Source organism: Bicyclus anynana, chromosome 11 (genome assembly GCF_947172395.1).
Source record: "Bicyclus anynana chromosome 11, ilBicAnyn1.1, whole genome shotgun sequence".
Taxonomy (NCBI): Eukaryota; Metazoa; Arthropoda; class Insecta; order Lepidoptera; family Nymphalidae; genus Bicyclus; species Bicyclus anynana.
Window position 1 is genome coordinate 9029477 of NC_069093.1, and position 19213 is coordinate 9048689.

Below are 19213 nucleotides of genomic sequence, written 5' to 3' on the forward strand. Positions count from 1 at the left end.
GAATTACTTAAATGTTTTTAATACCAAAGACAAGTGGACGCCCGCAGACTTGTACTAGGTATATCTACTATATCTGGGGTCTGTTTTTCATGAAAAGCGATTCTATGACTGGGTATCTTCTCTATTATCATCTATTATTTGTAATCCTTCCGGAGATTCGTCGTCGTCGTTATCAACCCATATACGGCTCACTGCTGAGCTCGAGTCTCCTTTCAGAATGAGAGGGTTTAGGCCAATAGTCCACCACGCTGGCCCAATGCGGATTGGCAGACTTCACACACGCAGAGAATTAAGAAATTTTCTGGTGTGCAGGTTTCCTCACGATGTTTTCCTTCACCGTTTGAGACACGTGATATTTAATTTCTTAAAATGCACACAACTGAAAAGTTGGAGGTGTATGCCCCGGACCGGATTCGAACCCACACCCTCCGGAATCGGAGGCAGAGGTCATATCCACTGGGCTATCACGGTTTTACTTTATTTTACTTGTCCGGAGATTCACTCAAATATAAATACAAAACTTCATCAAAATTGGCCCCGTCGTTTACTAAAAGTTAGGTAACAAGCACGCTTAAAGAAGAATTATAAAAAAAGTTACGGCGAATTGATTATAGCACATTTTTAACCGACTTCAAAAAAAGCAGGATGTTCTCAATTTGACGGGTATCGTTCTTTTTAATGTTTGTTACCTCATAACTTCTTTATTTATATACCAATTTTGAAAATTATTTTTTTGTTTGAGAAGAGTATACTTCCAGATTGGTACCATTTTATTTTCATGAAAAAAATTTCTGTTAAAATTAAAATAACTGAAATACTTACGTCTTTCAAATCGGTTCCATTTTCATGTCAAAAATAGTAGGTAAGTTAAGATGCACTACTTGTGCAATTTAAATACTTTCGCTTAAATTGTTTTAACTTAGATATGTATGTTTGATTAGCCGTGATAGCCCAGTGGATATGACCTCTGCCTCCAATTCCGGAGGGTGTGGGTTCGAATCGGGTCCAGGGCATGCACCTCCAACTTTTCAGTTGTGTGCATTTTAAGAAATTAAATATCACGTATCTCTAACGGTGAAGGAAAACATCGTGAGGAAACTTGCACGCCAGAGAATTTCTTAATTCTCTGCGTGTGTGAAGTCTGCCAATCCGCATTGGGCCAGCGTGGTGGACCATTGGCCTAACCCCTCTCATTCTGAGAGGACACTCGAGCTCAGCCGTGAGCCGAATATGGATTGGTAATAATGATGTTTGATTTTAAACTCTTAGGATTCAAAAGTAAGATTATCTTTTCACAGTTATACGCCTTATAAGTCAATGAATATTCAATCGATCGCAGAAGTTCCAGCATATTTCGATTTAAGGTAATAATTATTCTGTCACAACAATAACTGGCGCATCTATTAGCATTGCAGATACCTACTTACTCGCTCCTGCCTGAACACCTACTGTATCGCAATCCCAGTGTTTCTCAAACTTGTCAGCAGCGATAAGAATAAGTATCCTACTTCCTACTAATAGTATAAACACGAACAGATAGTTTGTATGTTTGGATGTTTGTTACTCTTTAACGCCGCAACTACTGAACCAATTTTTCTGAAATTTGGAATGAAAATAGATTTTACTCTGGATTAACACATACACTCTTTGTCCCGAAAAAATCTATGGTTTACCGAGATTTGCAAAATACTGCTGATTTTGATGGTATGAATGTTTGTTACTCTTTCACGCCGCAACTATTAAACCGAATACAGAAGTAAATGAATAGCTTTAAAAATAAGAATAAATTAATCTTTTTCTTAGAAGAGGAATTTAAATACAAAAATTATGTCAACGCTGCAATGTTACTCAAGGCAATAATTTCTGGATAATTTGGACAGGCGTTTACTTTATCGTATAATATCTCATTTATCTACGTACCTGCGAATATTTTTACATTGTTATATGAAGTCATTCACTTGTGTTCCATCTTCCATTACAAAGCAATACACGCATTCAATATCAAAAGGCCTTTTAATTAACAAAACCACGAAGATAGAGTCCGACAGCAAACAAATTATATTTTAAAATAAGTAAATCAATGCCAAAAAAATCCTTCGAATCATTTTGCCTCGACAAATTGCCTCAACTGGTGACAGTAGGGCTGGCTTATTTTTTGCGCAAAGGATCCTGGCCGTCCAGTGCGGAAATGTAGCCAGTATTCTTGCCACCATTCCACGTAGGCGTGATTTGTATAGTTTTGAGGATAAGATAGCTTAAGTTTCTTATTGTACTTATTCTTTCTCAATAAAAAAGATTATCATAAACTATCCAGAAGTAACAATACAGCTATATATATTTTTTTAAGTAAACCACTTAATTCCATTGAAACCATCATACAGTGAGCCTACGCCTAGGTTAAATATTCAAGAACTAATAGGCTAAAACTAAGAAGAGTAAATCGCGTATACCTTGACAAGTTTGTTGATGATACTCCCATGATATGCGGGCGACGGGAGGAAAGGGCGGGTACAAGGTCGTGCGCGTGGGGGATCGCTACCCCCCACCCGGCCCGCGCAGACCATCGAGAGTGTTACGAACGAATTTGCCAAGCTATACGTGATTTGCTCTTCTTATTTTGTAGTACAATTGTGGGTGGTAAAATTATCATTTGAGAAACGCTGTCCCAGCTGATTGCCAAAGTAAATTAGCCTCGAAACTAATGCTCTTAGAGAAGTTCCGTTGTTATAATATTACCTATTTGCATCAGACTATAAATTCAAGTAATAACTTAGTTTATGTCTTACCTTTAAGATTAATTGATTAATCTACTGTATAAAAAATATATAGCATATGCTCATAGTCTCTATTGTTTGGGTTAGTTAGTTACTAACTAACTTTAATTAACTATATTAACTAAACTAACTAACGTTAATATAAAAAGTGTCTAACTCAAATATCAAACCATAGCCTGCTTTTTATACAGTAGACATAGTAGTAAAAAAAAATTCCAGGATTTTTCAAAAATGTAACCCCTAAATATAAATGAGAAATTTTGTATGAAAATGCATTATTTTCAAAGAAAATGAAATCCTTTGCGCTACAATGTTATAAATACTTTAAAAGCAATGTAACTATTCTATTTTGCGATGGTTATTACGATATTAGAAAACTTGTTATACGCATATTTTCATCAATAAGTCTTTTATTTAGTCACTCACTGTAATAAAATAAATAAAAAAATAACTGTAATAAAAAAATAAAAATCCTCTAGACAGTCCTTAAATTTTCACAAAAAAGTATAAGAGCAATTGAAACTAAATTGTGTAACCATGAAAATTATTCAAGTTCTCCACTTTGGCTTTTCGCGTAATTGACTCAGTCGGTAACCTCGCTCTAAAATCTTTGTTTAGATTGTCGGGAAACTGCCTGGGACTTATAAGGCAAATATTATGAATTACATGACTAAGGAAATATCGTATCATCAATCCTACTAATATTATAAACGCGAAAGTTTGTTTGTTTGTATGGATGTTTGTTTGGATGTTTGTTACTCTATAAAGCCGCTACTGAAGCAATTTGGCTAAAATTTTAAATAGAAATAAATTTTACTCTGGATTAACATATAGGCTACTTTTTATCCCGGAAAATTGTTAAAAAAATTTCGTGTCATTTTAATTGAATATTTGATAATTTCATTTTAATTATAGAAACCCAATAATATGTACTTATTTATTGAGATACAAGCAGACGCCGCGACTTCGTCTGCGTGAATCTCGTAAACTTTCAACTAGCCCTACCCTACCCTTATCCTACCCCTACCCTATCCTACCCAGCCCCTACCCTACCCCTACCCCGTTTTCTAATTATTCTTAATATCAACTTTAAACAATTATTCTTAATATGAACTTTAAATAAAGTTCAAATTGACTACGTTTTAGTTAGAAAACATTTGTATGGGAAAAAAGGGTTTTTTTTTGGTTTTCCCGGCAATTTTAAAAAAGAATTGGCAAAAATGGTCCAGGCGTTGTTGAGTTATGCGCTTACCAACGCATTTTGCGATTCATTTTTTATATTATAGATTGTAGAATACTTGCGTAATACACAGATTGTTGTCAATATACAATATTCATATTGTAGACTACAAAGTCTACTAAGCATAAAGTAGTTTCGTTTTAAAAAATAAGACATCAAATATCTCATTTTAATCCATCTTGTTCTGTACATTTATTTTGCAGTTAAAAAAATTCATTGCTGTGCCTTTGCGCTTGTTAAAACTGTTTACTTCTTGGAAATGTTTTCCAGGTTTTTACAATTCTTTCCAACTCCCCAAGGACGTTGGTTTCCTAAGAAAATTTTCTGCAATATCTTTTTATCTTTTAACGAAGAGCGGGTGACATTTCCTTTGGTATTTTATGTACATCATTTTGCAACTGTATAACGAGACTGCACCTATATATTTCTGTTGTAGATAGAAAGTATAACAAAGACGTTTATACTATTGTGTTTCTACGCAATTGCCTCTTTGACCTAATAGTTGTATTTGACTATGTGAATTCTTTTCATGAGATTTTGTATCGCCATCGCCCGGTTAATGAGTTATTCGTTTTAGTACGAGAACCGGTATAAGGAATATATACCCTCATCTGTTATTTATTTGGGATAAGAAATAAATGATAGAAAATATTTACATTGACAAACTGCAAATAGGTTGCCTAGCGAAATAGTGGCTATTAAATGATATTTTTTTTAATCTACTTCCCTCTTTGCTTAATTAATCGTAAATCATACTCTAGTTAAAAAAATATACCCTACACAATTGAAAACGTAAAGGTTGCCTGCTTTACACTACATCTGTGGGGTTGCCAGATATAAACAGTTAATTAATTTTATGCAAATACCCATCAGTTATTATTTTATTATCAATATTACCGTATTAAGTTGCTTTTGATTTCATGGTTTCCTAGATTTTGTATGAAAATGTATTTAGTCGCAATTTAACTAGGCAACCTATTTGCAATGTGTCAATTTTAATATTTCCTATCATTTATCTCTTACTTATAATAAATCTGTAAAGAGGTCAATTCTGTACATGAAATATATTTCCAAAATAACTATCAAGGGGTGATTAGTCTGATGCCAAAAATGCAATCAGTAAAATTTTTGTCTGTCTGTCTGTCTGTCTGTCTGTACCTTCGATATAGAAACAAAAATTACTCGACGGATTTTAACAAAACCTAATAAAATTGTGCTTCATAGTCCTGGGTAGATTATAGTAAGTATAAGTATACTTTTCATCACGCTACGATCAATAGGAGCAGAGCAGTGAAGGGAAATATTACAGGGAAAGTTTACATCGACTTTTAAGCGGACGAAGTCGCGGGCGTTCGCTAGTCCTAAATAAATAACAGATGAGGGTATATATTCCTTATATCGGATCTTAGACCATCATATTAGTTACAACCCGTAAGTCGTAAATACATGAGAAATGTCCTTTAGTTATACAAAAGAAAGCTATAGTTTAAGAGCGAGTGACCTATATTTGTTCGTTATGCTACTTTAATAATGAGAACAAAACAAGTAACAATGAAAAGCAAATAAAGGAACTCATGTTCCGAGCCAACTCCATTGTTATATTGTAATCCGTCGAGCTTAAACACTAAACAATAAAAGACTCAGTTACCAACAGTCTATGACTTTTAGCATAATGCTAATTTTCTTTTTACGTAATATGACAGAATATTCAACAAATATTTTTTGCAATCTTCGTTTTTATGCGGTTTTACAGCTTCGTTTTTTAAAAAATGGCCATCAACAAAGGAACAAAGAGGTTGGATGTAAATAATTTAAACGATAATAGCTTAAATGAAAATTCAACGTTTATGTAAAACAGGCACATTACTTTTTATTATTATACGTCCATCAGTTGAGATGTAATTTTACATAATTGCTGAACAGACATCGCTTAAAGCTAACGCTTTCATCGCCATCTTTAGACTATTTTTTATTAGACCATTGCAGGGCTGATCTCTCATTAAACAGCAAAATGGAATTGGAGCTTAGACCCACTACGCTATAATCACTCATCATTCATCATCATTATCAACCGATATTCGGCTCACTGCTGAGCTCGAGTCTCCTCTCAGAATAAGAGGGGTTAGGTCAATAGTCCACCACGCTGGCCCAATGCGGATTAGCAGACTTCACACACACAGAGAATTTTCTTAATTCTCTGGTATGCAGGTTTCCTCATGATGTTTTTCTTCACCGTTTGAGACACGTGATATATATTTTTTTAAAATGCACACAACAGAAAAGTTGGAGGTGCATGCCCCGGATCGGATTCGAACCTACACCCTCCGGAATCGGAGGCAGAGGTCATATCCACTAGGCTGTCACGGCTCATAATGACTCGCTATTCACGCTATTTTTATTCAAATACAACACGTCACGTAAATTAAATTAAATTAAAATAAATTAAATTAATTAAATTTCTGACGACCTTTCTGGCACAGCTGGTAGTGCTGTGCTGATCTCAAGTAAGTGGTCCTGGGTTCGATTCTCAGCTCAGTCAGTTTTTTTAAAGAATATTTGCTATATCTTTTAATATTCCCGTTCCCCTCCAACTAGTCGGAATAGATTGTTTTATAAGTGGGAATGTCAATAGAATAGCGGGAGGAAGTCGAATCACGACCTTTCGGTAATGAGTTCGGCTTCTTTATCGCTGAGCTATTGACTTATTGAAGCCTAATGCCGGCTCCACATTAGTGCCCTGAATCTCCGTCATAACAGGCGTGAACATGAATATGGACGGTTTTCGCGGGGTTCACGCACGTTCACATCTGTTTCCCGATCAGAGTCGATATTTTGTCCCCCGACTAAGGCGTTCACGCATGCACATCCACATTCACGGCCTATCTAAATAGTGATATAGTGATACAGCAAGCAAAGTTATTACTACAACAGATTCTACGTCTATTTCGCGGCGGGTTTCAAACGATTGTCAGCATCCCGTGAATGTGGAGGGCATGGACTCGTGCCGTGAATTCATAGCGAGAATTCGCGCGTGAATACACGGCACTAATGTGGAGCAGGCATTAAAGTTTAGGATTTTATATGTGCTTAGACGTACCGCTAAGCGATTTAGCAGTCAGAGGATATGGATAAAATAAACTTGTACCTCTTCCAAGAGGTACAAGTTAGCTTTATCTCGCTTTGTTCTTAGACTGGATGAAGATGCAGTTGATTACACATGATGTTAGTGACGACTTAACATCATGTGTAATCGCAATTAAGGGCTAACTTGTCATTGAATTAAAACAATAAGCGTTTAAAAAACAATCGAAGACTCGAATTAGGAACCGCCTTTTATTTTGAAGTCGGTTAAAAGTAACGGGCAATCGTGCAAGATTCTAATTGCGCAAGTATGACTTGCACATTCCCGTTTCCAATCTATGTCAAGGACGGCAAAAGAATCCCTATTACGTTAATTGGGGTAAGACCTTATCAGTTTTCGGCCTCAGCAACTAATTAACGATTCACCAGAAGTTACTTTTCGGGATGTTAGATAAATATTTTTTTTCTGTGATTGGCTGACATCTCACCGCAATTTCCGTACCAAATATTTTAGTGTACTTAAAATCCTAAATCTTTTAAAGGAAAATATAATTGTCCTTAAAAAGGGTAAGGACAATTAAGGAGCTAATTTCATAAAAAAATCACCGTTCTCATGAAGATTGCGAAAAACTCATTTTTTAACTTCTGACTTTGAGTATTTCTTTTCAGGTATCGAAATAGGTTTCTAACTCACGATCTCGGGGGCGTCCGGACTGATTCACTCAGGTCACGGTTACACCCTCCCGAATGGTCCTCTAAGCCGAGGCCCGAGTCTCATAGACGCCCGTAGAGAGCTGTTCCGTCCTCTATCTTTATTTCAGCCTTCGTGCACAGGCGATACTTCTGCGCCCCCCCCCTTACTTACTCAACAAGAAAAAAAAAAGAGTAAACTCCATTCGTGGGTTGGAGCTGACACACACTTTTTTTTCAATAACATTCGATAAGCCGATCATGCTCGTTGAGAGTAAATATATCGTAAATTGACACGTCAATTTCAGTTTCATGTTAATGAACAGAGTAATGATTTTTCCTCGTATATCGCTTGCCAGAGCCGAAATGGATAGCATAATAAACTGCATGACCGGTCTTTCAGCGCTCTTAACTGGTATTTTTTATGGGCCGCTGTTGGTTATTTATGGGAATACCAATGTTGACCCGATCTCTGAATTTGTTTTTTGTCGGAAATATTGAACAAAACAAACTTAGGTATGTACATATACTAGAAAAAGTATTTTTGTGGCATGCATGTATTGTTTAGTTACAAAACATATGTATAATTATATTTATTATAGGACCGTTTCGTTTACGTAAAATTCTGGTTTTCACGAAATCCTACGGAAACCATGGATTTTTACGGGTAAGTAGCCTAGTCTTACTCGTAATCTTAAAATTTAAATGCAAAAGGTCATTCATTCATCACGAAATCTCAAAAACCGTGTTAAGTAAAAAGCTGAAATTTGGCAGGGAGGTGGTTTATAGTTAGTAAGTATCCACTAAGAACAGATTTAGCTATATCGCCGGATTAAAGAGGTCTAAGAGAGGACGAAGTCGCGGGCGTCCGCTAGTCCAGGGTATAAATGCATTTCCGTTAAAAATTTCAGTCAAATCGGTTCAGTAGGAATATGGTGAAGGAGTAACAATCACACCTACATACATACATACAAACCTTTATAATATAAGTGTGATTCTTTTCTTAAAGTAATTTTTTATGAGTTTTTTCGCCTTTCTCGACAGTCATGGAATAATATTATATTATTCGATTCAAAACAGAACGAAGATTATTTAAAAATAAAACGTGTAAAGAGTGTGTAAAGAGCTCTGCTCGCAAAAATGCAAAAGTGCTAAGAATCCAAAATGAGATTTGCAAATGTCAAAATCAATTCAAAAATTTTTAACTTTTAAATGTCTCTCGGAACAGTACGAATACTCCTATGTACGAGTATTCATAGATATTGCAGTATGCTAGCATTTTCAGTATACATCATATTGTAGTACCTAGACATAATACCCAATCCGATGAGCCGGTATTTCAGCCCTTTCACAGGGTTTTTTATGGGCTGTTATTTTGTATTTATGGAGCGTTGGCAGTGTTGTTTCGTTCGCTCAATTTGTTTTTTTTGTTAAACATTTATTACAAAGCGAATTTGCAATACGTTCAAGATAATAATCAGATTAATTTTGTGGGTTACGATTAATGGTATACGTGAAATGTTCTCTTTGTTTTAGTATATTATACAAATAGCCGACGCCTATGATAATCACAAATAACGTAAAAGAATTTTCAAGTGTACTGTATTCTTTTATAGATAAGATAAGAAGAAGAAGAGAAGATAAGATATCTTTAAGTAATTTAAAGAGCCTCAATAGCTCAATGGTAAGAGCAGTATGTTGGTCTATTGTCGTACCCAATACAGTCTTTCCTGATGGTTGGAGTTTTTTTTTTTATTCTTTACAAGTTAGCCCTTGACTACAATCTCACCCGATGGTAAGTGATGATGCAGTCTAAGATGAAAGCGGGCTAACTTGTAAGGAGGAGGATGATAATCCACACCCATTTCGGTTACTACACGGCATCGCACCGGAACGCTAAATCGCTTGGCGGTACGTCTTTGTCGGTAGAGTGGTAATTAGCCACGGCCGAAGCCTCCCACCAGCCATACCTGGACCAATTAAGAAAACCTCAATCGGCCCAGCCAGGGATCGAACCCAGGACCTCCGTCATTAAATCCACCGCGCATACCACTGCACCACGGAGGCCGTAAAAAAAGTTAAATGGGAATATTGGAAAAATAAAGTTTATATTAAGATTGTATTCTTGATATACTCTTTAACTTATTATGAAGCGAAAGGGTTTGTTTGTATGTCTGTTTAAAGGCTCTAAACTCTAGAATTACCCACCTATTCTTAATCTAAAAATACGTTACAATCATCATTATCACCCAATTAAGTGAATTTTGCACCAAATGAGTATAGGGTAATGAATGAGTAATGGGTAGGGTAGGGGTAAGGTAGGGGTAGAGTAGGGTAGGGGTAGGAGTAGGGTAGTGTAGGATAGGGATAGGAAAGAAGTGCACATAAATCAAAACGACGCTTGACCGGGTTCGCGAGTAAGTAAGTAAAAGATAAAATTGTACCTAATACGTTCACTGCATTACGTTCTTACTATTTGTAGGAGCATAATACAGCGTTCAAGCATCTCTGGTTTGTTATTACAAGCACTCGTAGAAGAGCGTACATAATAAGCTAATGGAATAAGATCGTGAGCATATTCATCGTACAGTGCGGTAAACTCGACGTTATTTCCACGAGGAGATTATCGAGTGCTTAAATATTTAAAACAACACTACGTGCGCTGTAGCATAGTGCGGGTCACAGATGCCTGTATAACGTTGACATCTGTCAGTACCAGTACTATATGGCGTTACGTTATACGCATAACACTTTGCTTAATGTTTTTTTTTTTCAATTTGAATTTAGAACATTCTGGCGGGGTTAAATTTAAGTTACTACAGTAATTAATGATTTAATATAGTACAAATGTAGTACAGCTGAAATACTATGCATGACATAATTTGTAAATCGCATCAACTTTCAAGAGTGAAATGAAACGTTACTGAAACTGTCACCTGCACCATGCTACAGCTCACGTGGTATAGCGTTTATCACTCCGTTGTATTTATTATAGGCCTGTATCATTTTCGGTGCAACGTAGTTTAATATCAATTAAAATTGAATTTAAGCGCTGCGTTTTAAAATTTTGAAGTGATAACTTCATTATGTGAGGGTAAAACGCTTCGTAACGTAACGCGTTACAGCGCCACTCTGTCTGACTTCCCTTTCTTTCACGTATACGGCAGCAGGTTTAAGTTATCGCTTCTGTAGAGCTTCCTGAGACGTATACTTTTTTGCATGGGTTATCAAAATATCATCTAACAAAAAGAAAAAGAAAGATTACTTCTTATTAAAAACTATAACCATATGTTTTGGAAAACTGTTTACCAATCTACATAACCAATAAAGATTGACTTACTTGAAACGGTAAGAGTTCAAATTAAATCTTTTCCTCTACTTGGAAGAAATAAATAGAAATTTTCTTTTGAGGACAGTTGGGTAGTTTCCAAGTAAGGCAGGTGTTGCAAACAGTTGAGGTTTACATTACGGCTCATATTTATTTAAATCTCATCCGCTGCACTCGAATTTTTAAACGAATAATAAGAAACAGGAATGTAATCACAGTCTCTATTATCTATGATCTAGTTACGAAGTATTATGTTTTGTCCACTGATTATAAACTAACGGTATTTACATTTTACGGTGACTTATATCATGATTTATATACAAAACAAAGTCAGGTTAGTAACACCTTTTATAATTATTCAAGAACGGCTGCACCGATTTTCATGATCTTCGTTTTGTTGGATTTGTCGTTGCCAAGAATAGTACTTAATTAAAGAATTGACAGAATTATTTAACTCGACATCTATTTGTTAATAGTATGTAGTTAGTTACCAAATATTTTATCTTATAAACAAATTGGAATGTCCATTTAGACATTCGTTTTTAGGATTCGTATTCATTCTATCAGTTTAGGAATTAACCAATAAACCGTAATCAGGCGATGCATTCCTTTAACGTAGAAATTTAATTAAACTACTTTTGCGAAGCAACCCAAATGATCGCGGTTAGAAATACTTGGAAAACTTCAGCTTAATTTGTTCGTAGCTGATTTTATGATAAAGAAATTGATTAATTAATATACTTTGCGAAAGTTCGAAAGACTTGGTGAAACTTATTAGGGATATTATTTTTCTTATATCTTAGGAGTTTATCATAAACATTTGTTTTTTAACCAAAAATTCGATTTAAATAGGTCGGTAATTATTATTGCCAGTGCCTATGCGTCCTTATTTTACAAAAGTTTTATTTTTTCAGTTTCCAGGTTTCAAAACCTACTCACTTGTCACAAGTCCTGGGACCTGCTCGATGTGTTTCCTCTACCACAAGTACCAGGGTAAATAGTAAAATTAAGTAGTTGATTGTGTAAGCAATTAGGCTATGCGTAAATAGTCGGCAATAGTCTCTGTTATCACCGTGTCGTCACACCGCATCCAAATATGCAATGCAATAAACAGCAACTAAGTATGCAAGGCTTTTGTACAAAAAAAAAGATCAGTTAGCCGATTACCAATGTCAGGTCAACGGTTCTGCCCGTAATTATTTCAATGAGGATACGGATTCTAATAATTTAGTCTACTCTCCGATATACTTAATATTGCCACTTTTAATGAATAAATAATCAATTTGCAGTTCAGATTATGCGGATTTGTAAATTCCTGTCTCTCTGTTTCTTGAAATGTAAAATTGCTAATCAGACGATTCACTGCGTCTCAAAGAGAACCATCGATGAAGTTGAAACATCTAATTCAGTTAGGATCCCAATAGGATACAAATTGAACCTGCAAATACACACACAGTGTTCCTAACGAACGCAAAACTAGATTTCAGCTCGTTTAGAAGCGATATTAAAACAGCTACGAACCGATTTATTACAGTGAAGATTGGCAAGTAACGTTATCATATTTTTAAAATCAGAATAATTCTCAAGTATAAATATGAGTCTTTTATATTAATTTTACATAAATATTTTTTATGGATTTACTTTATGGTCTAAGATCCGGCATTAGAATTATATACCCTCATCTGGTTTTTATTAGTGATAATAAATAAATAATAGATTAAATTGTGGTGGTAATCTATACTAATATTATAAAGCTGAAGAGTTTGTTTGTTTGTTTGATTGAACGCGCTAATCTCAGAAACTACTGGTCCGATTTTAAAAATTCTTTCAGTGTTAGATAGCCCATTTATCAAGGAAGGCTATAGGCTATATTATCCCCGTATTCCTACAGGAACGGGAACCACGCGGGTGAAACCGCGCGGCGTCAGCTAGTTAATTAATAAAATGCAAATGATAGATACATTACCTAATTATTTAAAAATAATTTTAATAGTTTCCAAAAATTCATAGGGTGACCAAGTTATATTTTTGTTTCGGATTTTTTTAAACATTACGGATCAAATTATCAATGTAATTTAATCCGTAATGTTTAACAAAAATCAGGATTTCCAAAAAAATCAGAGGTGTTATTTTATTCGCTCTTGCCATTTTATACCTGTCTCCTACCTATCCACAAAGTTTAAAGTTTATTTGAATTCAAAATTAGAATTTGTGACTCATCCGAGCGATGTGTTTTCAGTAATTGAAAGTATATTTTGTTAGAGAATAAAGTAATCCCAGTAGCAACGTATCCTTTGTTCCAAGTCCAGTAGGTATGTACTATTTCATGATACAAGAAACTTTAAATTAAAATCTACGACAAAGGTATAGGATTTTTCAATTTCGTAAAACTTTTCAACAAAGCAACTCAAACAAAAACTAATTTCAAGTTAACCTTTGAAAATGTAGGATCAAAATGATATTGTCAGAAGTGGGATTCGAACCCACGCCCACAGAAGTGGACTGCGACCTGAACGCAGCGCCTTAGACCGCTCGGCCATCCTGACCTGATAACAAGCGGTCAATATTTGGATATGATTAATACGATGAATATTTTTCGATTTAAAAGTATACTACTATTACTATCATAATATATATTACTATTATAGTAATTTTTTAGAGATTTTTACGAGAGTATAGTACACAGCTCTTCGAAATAGTTCGATGGACGTTGGGGCCCCAAAGTGCTGGAATGGCGACCCTGCACTACTAAGCGCAGTGTTGGTCGACCCCCCACCAGGTAGACTGACGACATCAAGCGAGCCGCAGGCATTCGCTGGATGCAGGTGGCTCAGTATAGTGATGTTTGGAAGTCCCTACAAAAGGCCTATGTCCTGCAGTGGACATCGGCTGTTATGTTGATGATGATGATGATGATGATGATAAACTAACGAGCGCCCGCAACTTCTTCCGCCCTTGGATCTTCTTAAAATCTGTTATTTGCGGACGTCTACTAAATATAAACCAAGTACCTCTTAACTCTTGTAAGTCAAGTGGTTTTCGGTATTTCGTAATAAGTGAACTTCCGCCTACTTATAATATGATACAGATATATCGGTTAGGTACTTTGTTTAAGTTATTTCAGTATATAGAGACGAATATCTTAGCATTACATGGATTCACAGTGCGGGTGCCAGGTCCATCGCATGGTAGAGAGAAAAACTCCGAGCAGAATCCTGAACTTGTGACTACAGGATGTAATGTCTTTAAGTATAGTGGTGAATGGTAAATTGCGCATTCGTTAGTAGGTAATAAACAAACAATAAAAGTAAAGATTTCGGAAAAAAAACTTCCTCACTTTTGAATGTGGGTTAAATTTAATGAGAACGGCAAATTTCTCCCCAATTAGGGGAACTGTTGATTTGGAAAAAATGTTGAATGAGGCTTTTGTTGGTTATACAAACGCTTTTCAGCCCCTACCAGTGCTGGTAGATTCGTGCTGCCAAATTACTTAAGGCTTAATAATTCATATATTATTATAAAAAAAACATTCGGCGTTGTATTAATTTATATGTTTAAAAAATTAATATGTTTAATTTGTTCATATAACCTATTTTATACCCAGAGCCAGGGGTCCCTATTTATAGGAGAGGGGATATGGAGCTTAGATGCACCACGCTGTTCTAATGTGGGTTGATGAGCTTAGGTTGTTAATGTTAAATTCATTAACAATCACTATCAAATGTTAATGGTAATGATCAAGCTCGACGGTTTACAAGCACAAAAAAATCATGTTCATTTTACTGATACTATAATTAAATAAGTGATTCATAAAAAAGTATAATGCGTGGTATAATAAGCTCTTAATTCTAAAATTTACAAGTTAAGCTATGCATATAATGTAGGTTTCTTGAATTTTGTTAAGTAGATCAGAGTGCAGAGGGAGTATAGGCAAAGGCCTCCTTCAGTCTTTTCCACTATGTTCATCACAATGTTATGAACATATGTCATAATCCTGCAATGATTTTCTGCCGTTAGTTTTATATCATCTGCCATACTTGTTTACCCCCAACGCAGGAGGGGTGTTATAAGTTTGAGCTCCCGAACGGATGAAGCGATTTCAATTTAGTTTTTTTGTATTAAAGGTGATGTGCGAGTGTTCTTAGACAATATGTTTGATGAAAATCGGTTGAGCCGTTTAAAAGTTGTAGGGGGGTGAAAGTGGAAAAGAATAACCGAATATCTGCAAATATACTCGAGTGGGGTCTCAAATAAAAGCGAACTAAAAGAGAATATTTCTGACTTGATCGAGAGAGTAATTAATAATATCCTGACATTCGGGTTTTTTTTTAAAATTTCAATTTTATGTTATACTAGCGGTCGCCCGCGACTTCGTCCGCGTGAAAGTCGATGTAAACTTTCAACTACCCAACCCTACCCTACCCTACTCCTATCCTACCCCTACCTTAACATTCCCAACATTTCCCTTCACTGCTCTGCTCCTATTGATTGTAGCGTGATGAAAAGTATACTATAACCTGCCCGGGAGTATGTAGAATATTTGTACCAAGTTTCATTAAAATCCGTCGAGTAGTTTTTGTTTCTATAACGAACATACAGACAGACAGACAAAAATATTTCTGATTGCATTTTTGGCATCAGTATCGACCACTAATCACCCTCAGATAGTTATTTTGGAAATATATCTCATGTACAGAATTGACCTCTCTACTGATTTATTATAAGTATAGAAGATTGCGGGTCAAATAAATAGCTTTAATTAAGCACGCTTCTATAAGATAAGGCTTAGACTGGTAAAAGTGAAGTTAACCGTTAGGGACTTGAGACGTGTCGTGCAAATGACCAAGATTAGCATACATGTGTCGGAGATACGAGGTCTGCCGAATTTAAACGAGTTCCCGGAGAAGCAGTTAGGGGATACGCCTGAAAGTTGTGATATTTCTGATTAAATTTTGAGAATTTTATCAGATTCTGACAAATATCTACAAAAGACTGAATAAGGTCACTAAAGTTAGGTTCGTTCTTTTTAAAATTACATTTTAATACGACTTAGTGCATACTAGCGGACGCCCGCGACTTCGTCCGCGTGGAATTTAGTTTTTCACAAATCCCGCGGAACCATGGATTTTTTCGGGATGAAAGTAGCCTCTGTGTTAATCCAGAGTCAAATCTATTTCCATTCCAAATTTCAGCCAAATCGCTTCAGTAGCCGCAGCGTAAAAGAGGAACAAACATACTTACACACAAACTTTCGCCTTTATAATATTAGTGTGATTAGTATCAAGAAACTTAAAATGGAGCGGCTGCAACTCATCATCATCATCATTATCAACCCATATTCGGCTCACTGCTGAGCTCGAGAGTCCTTTCAGAATGAGAGAGGTTAGGCCAATAGTCCACCAAGCTGGCCCAATGAGGATTGGGAGACCACACACGCAGAGAATTAGAGAAAAATCTCTGGTATACAGGTTTCCTCACGTTTTTTTTCCTTGACAGTTTGAGACACGTGATATTTAATTTCTTAAAATGCACACAACTGAAAAGTTGGAGTTGCATGCCCCGGATCGGATTCGAACCTACACCCTCCGGAATCAGAGGCAGAGGTCAGAGAGATAAATGGATTATTCCTGTATAAATTATATTATTACTATTACTGTATAAAAATAGTTTACATTTATCGCACTTATTCTTTTTTTTCGCTAAAGCCATAATATTTTTGTACTTTCAACATCCATTTAGTAAGTAAATTTTGTCTGAGGATATATAGAAACATCCATCAAACAGCACAAATTCAACGTTAATTAATATTAGTAAGCTTAATACCATGATAATAGCCAAACACACAATTATCTCTAACTAAGGTTAATCCTTCATTATTCTATTTTAGAACTTTATTAATTTCTGATTTTCTCATTAGTTATTTCTGGTAACTATGTAAATATAAAATTAAATAGCCTTATTTATTAGCCTATTGCTGACAAATATGTTTTCACTTGTTATTCAATTAATATCAATTAAAAAATAATAATTATGTTTCAGTTACATATACGTAACCTCTTGACACGTAGTCCTGTTCCAGCATTTTCCATTTTCCTGTCCTCAATATCCACTTCCAAGCTCCTTTTTTACACCATTTTCCCATCTTCTGTGGTGTGGTACAATTTTCCCGTTTTTCTTTTTCCATCTCGAGGAAGCCTTAAGTTAACTATAAGATTGGACAGGTAAATATAGGGAGTGGGAAGCCATTTTTAATTGGGTAATCAATTGAGCTCCCGTTTCAATAGCGTCGAAAAAGGGCGCAGAGCTGTTCATTATTTTCACGGGCCAGTAAATTAACACATTAACATGTTCACCTTTCTGTTCATATAACACTCTTCGCGTGTGTGAATATTGTACCAACCTCCCAGTTTAACGCGACAAAAGTAGAACAATAAAATTACTGGGAAAACGAATTCCGGTTTCAATTATTCAACTTGCTGATGTGAAAAATGGAGAAAAGTGTTCACGATATTAACACTAGTGGTGCATTTATCGATATTTTGACGTGATAACGTCATATAGTTCAATGGAGCCGGCTGCAAATTCGAAAAAAGATGACGTTATACGTCGTTCCCTCGCTCTAGGGTTGCCAACTTTTTTTACAAGAAATAAAGTGTAATTATTCTGGTCTAAGAATATTATTATACAGTATTTTAGAAAAACGAACATTTTCTTTTGAAAAATGCGACCATTCCATCAGTATTTTCTTATAACGTTGTCACGTTCAACTATCGTCAGTAAACCGACTTTACAGACAACCGATTTTTTTTTAAATAATAAAAAAGTAATCAACAAAAAGTTATGTTTTTATTGTACTATCATTAGATTAAGAAATTATCTATGGCAAAAATTAAAGCATTATATGATATCACATGCAAAATAATTTAGATTATAAGTTTCGTATGTACGTACGTACCTATCTATGTATCTGAGTAAGTATGTGTATGTGATTATGTGTATGCGACACCGGTTTAGCACCGCCTTTTATAGTTTATCATACTACGAGTAGATTTAGATGTAGGCAAGAATAATTCCCCCAAGTTATGTTCCTCAATGTAGTCGTGTTAAAACCCTTAATGACAATCACAACCTATATCTAGGTGAAATATCCTCATCAATACAAATTCATCAAGCCCAATCACAAGATAGCTACTGTTCATCACTCAAAAGGTAGCTAGGCGGGGCTCTTACGATTTTTATAAGTTACATGATGAAAATGGGATCACCTAAGAAATATACCCTTTCAAACAAAAAAAAGAATTATTCAAATCGGTCCAAGCGTCTTCGAGTAATCAGGTAACATACATACAACAAAAAAAAAACATATACTCGAATTGAGAACCTCCTCGTTTTTTTGAAGTCGGTTAAAAACTGAAATAAATTAGATTAAACTTAGGGTAGAAGGACATAGGATTTGCATAAACTAATTTGGTTAAAAGGCGAAAAGTCTAGGGACCCGTTGCGGTCTCAACGTCTTTACGTTTATATGCTTGTAAAATATTTATTCAGTCATTCAGCATTCTTGGCGTTGCAACACTCGACTAATATTATAAACGCGAAAGTTTGCATGGTTGTTTGTTACTCTATAACGTCGCAACTATGGTTCAGATTCGGATGAAACTTATATCGAACATACTCGTATGCTAATAGTTGGATTAACATTATAGGCTACTTTTTATCCTGGAAAAATCCATAGTTCCTGAAATTATTAATATTAATAATGTACCTAAATATTACTTAATTAATATTTTAGGTACATTATTAATATTAATAATTTATATTGAAATAACGTCTTCCCATTGATTATGGATAGGTCTCGCTCCACTCGAAGGATAATATCCTTAATTCATGAGCAGACCAACCAACAATAATACTCTAAGCGTCTGCTTTTATTCAGTGGGTTCTTCGTCTTCATTATCAGGCTCTTTTACTAGCACTATAGGGGCAGGCCTCCCTCCATAAGGAAGGGGGAATACAGAGCTTAGAACGACCACTCTACTCCGATGCGGGTTGGCTGGTTGGTTGGTTGGATGGTGTTAAGGTGATTATGTTTGATTTTGT

At 35.4% G+C, this 19213-nt stretch overlaps 1 non-coding gene across 1 annotated transcript; it reads right to left on the reverse strand.

The window, feature by feature from the left end:
- Positions 1-13575: 13575 nt before the first annotated feature.
- Positions 13576-13659, reverse strand: Trnal-cag (transfer RNA leucine (anticodon CAG)). Its single transcript has one exon. It is a non-coding gene; the product is annotated as a tRNA-Leu (tRNA).
- Between the last annotated feature and the right edge of the window lie 5554 nt (positions 13660-19213).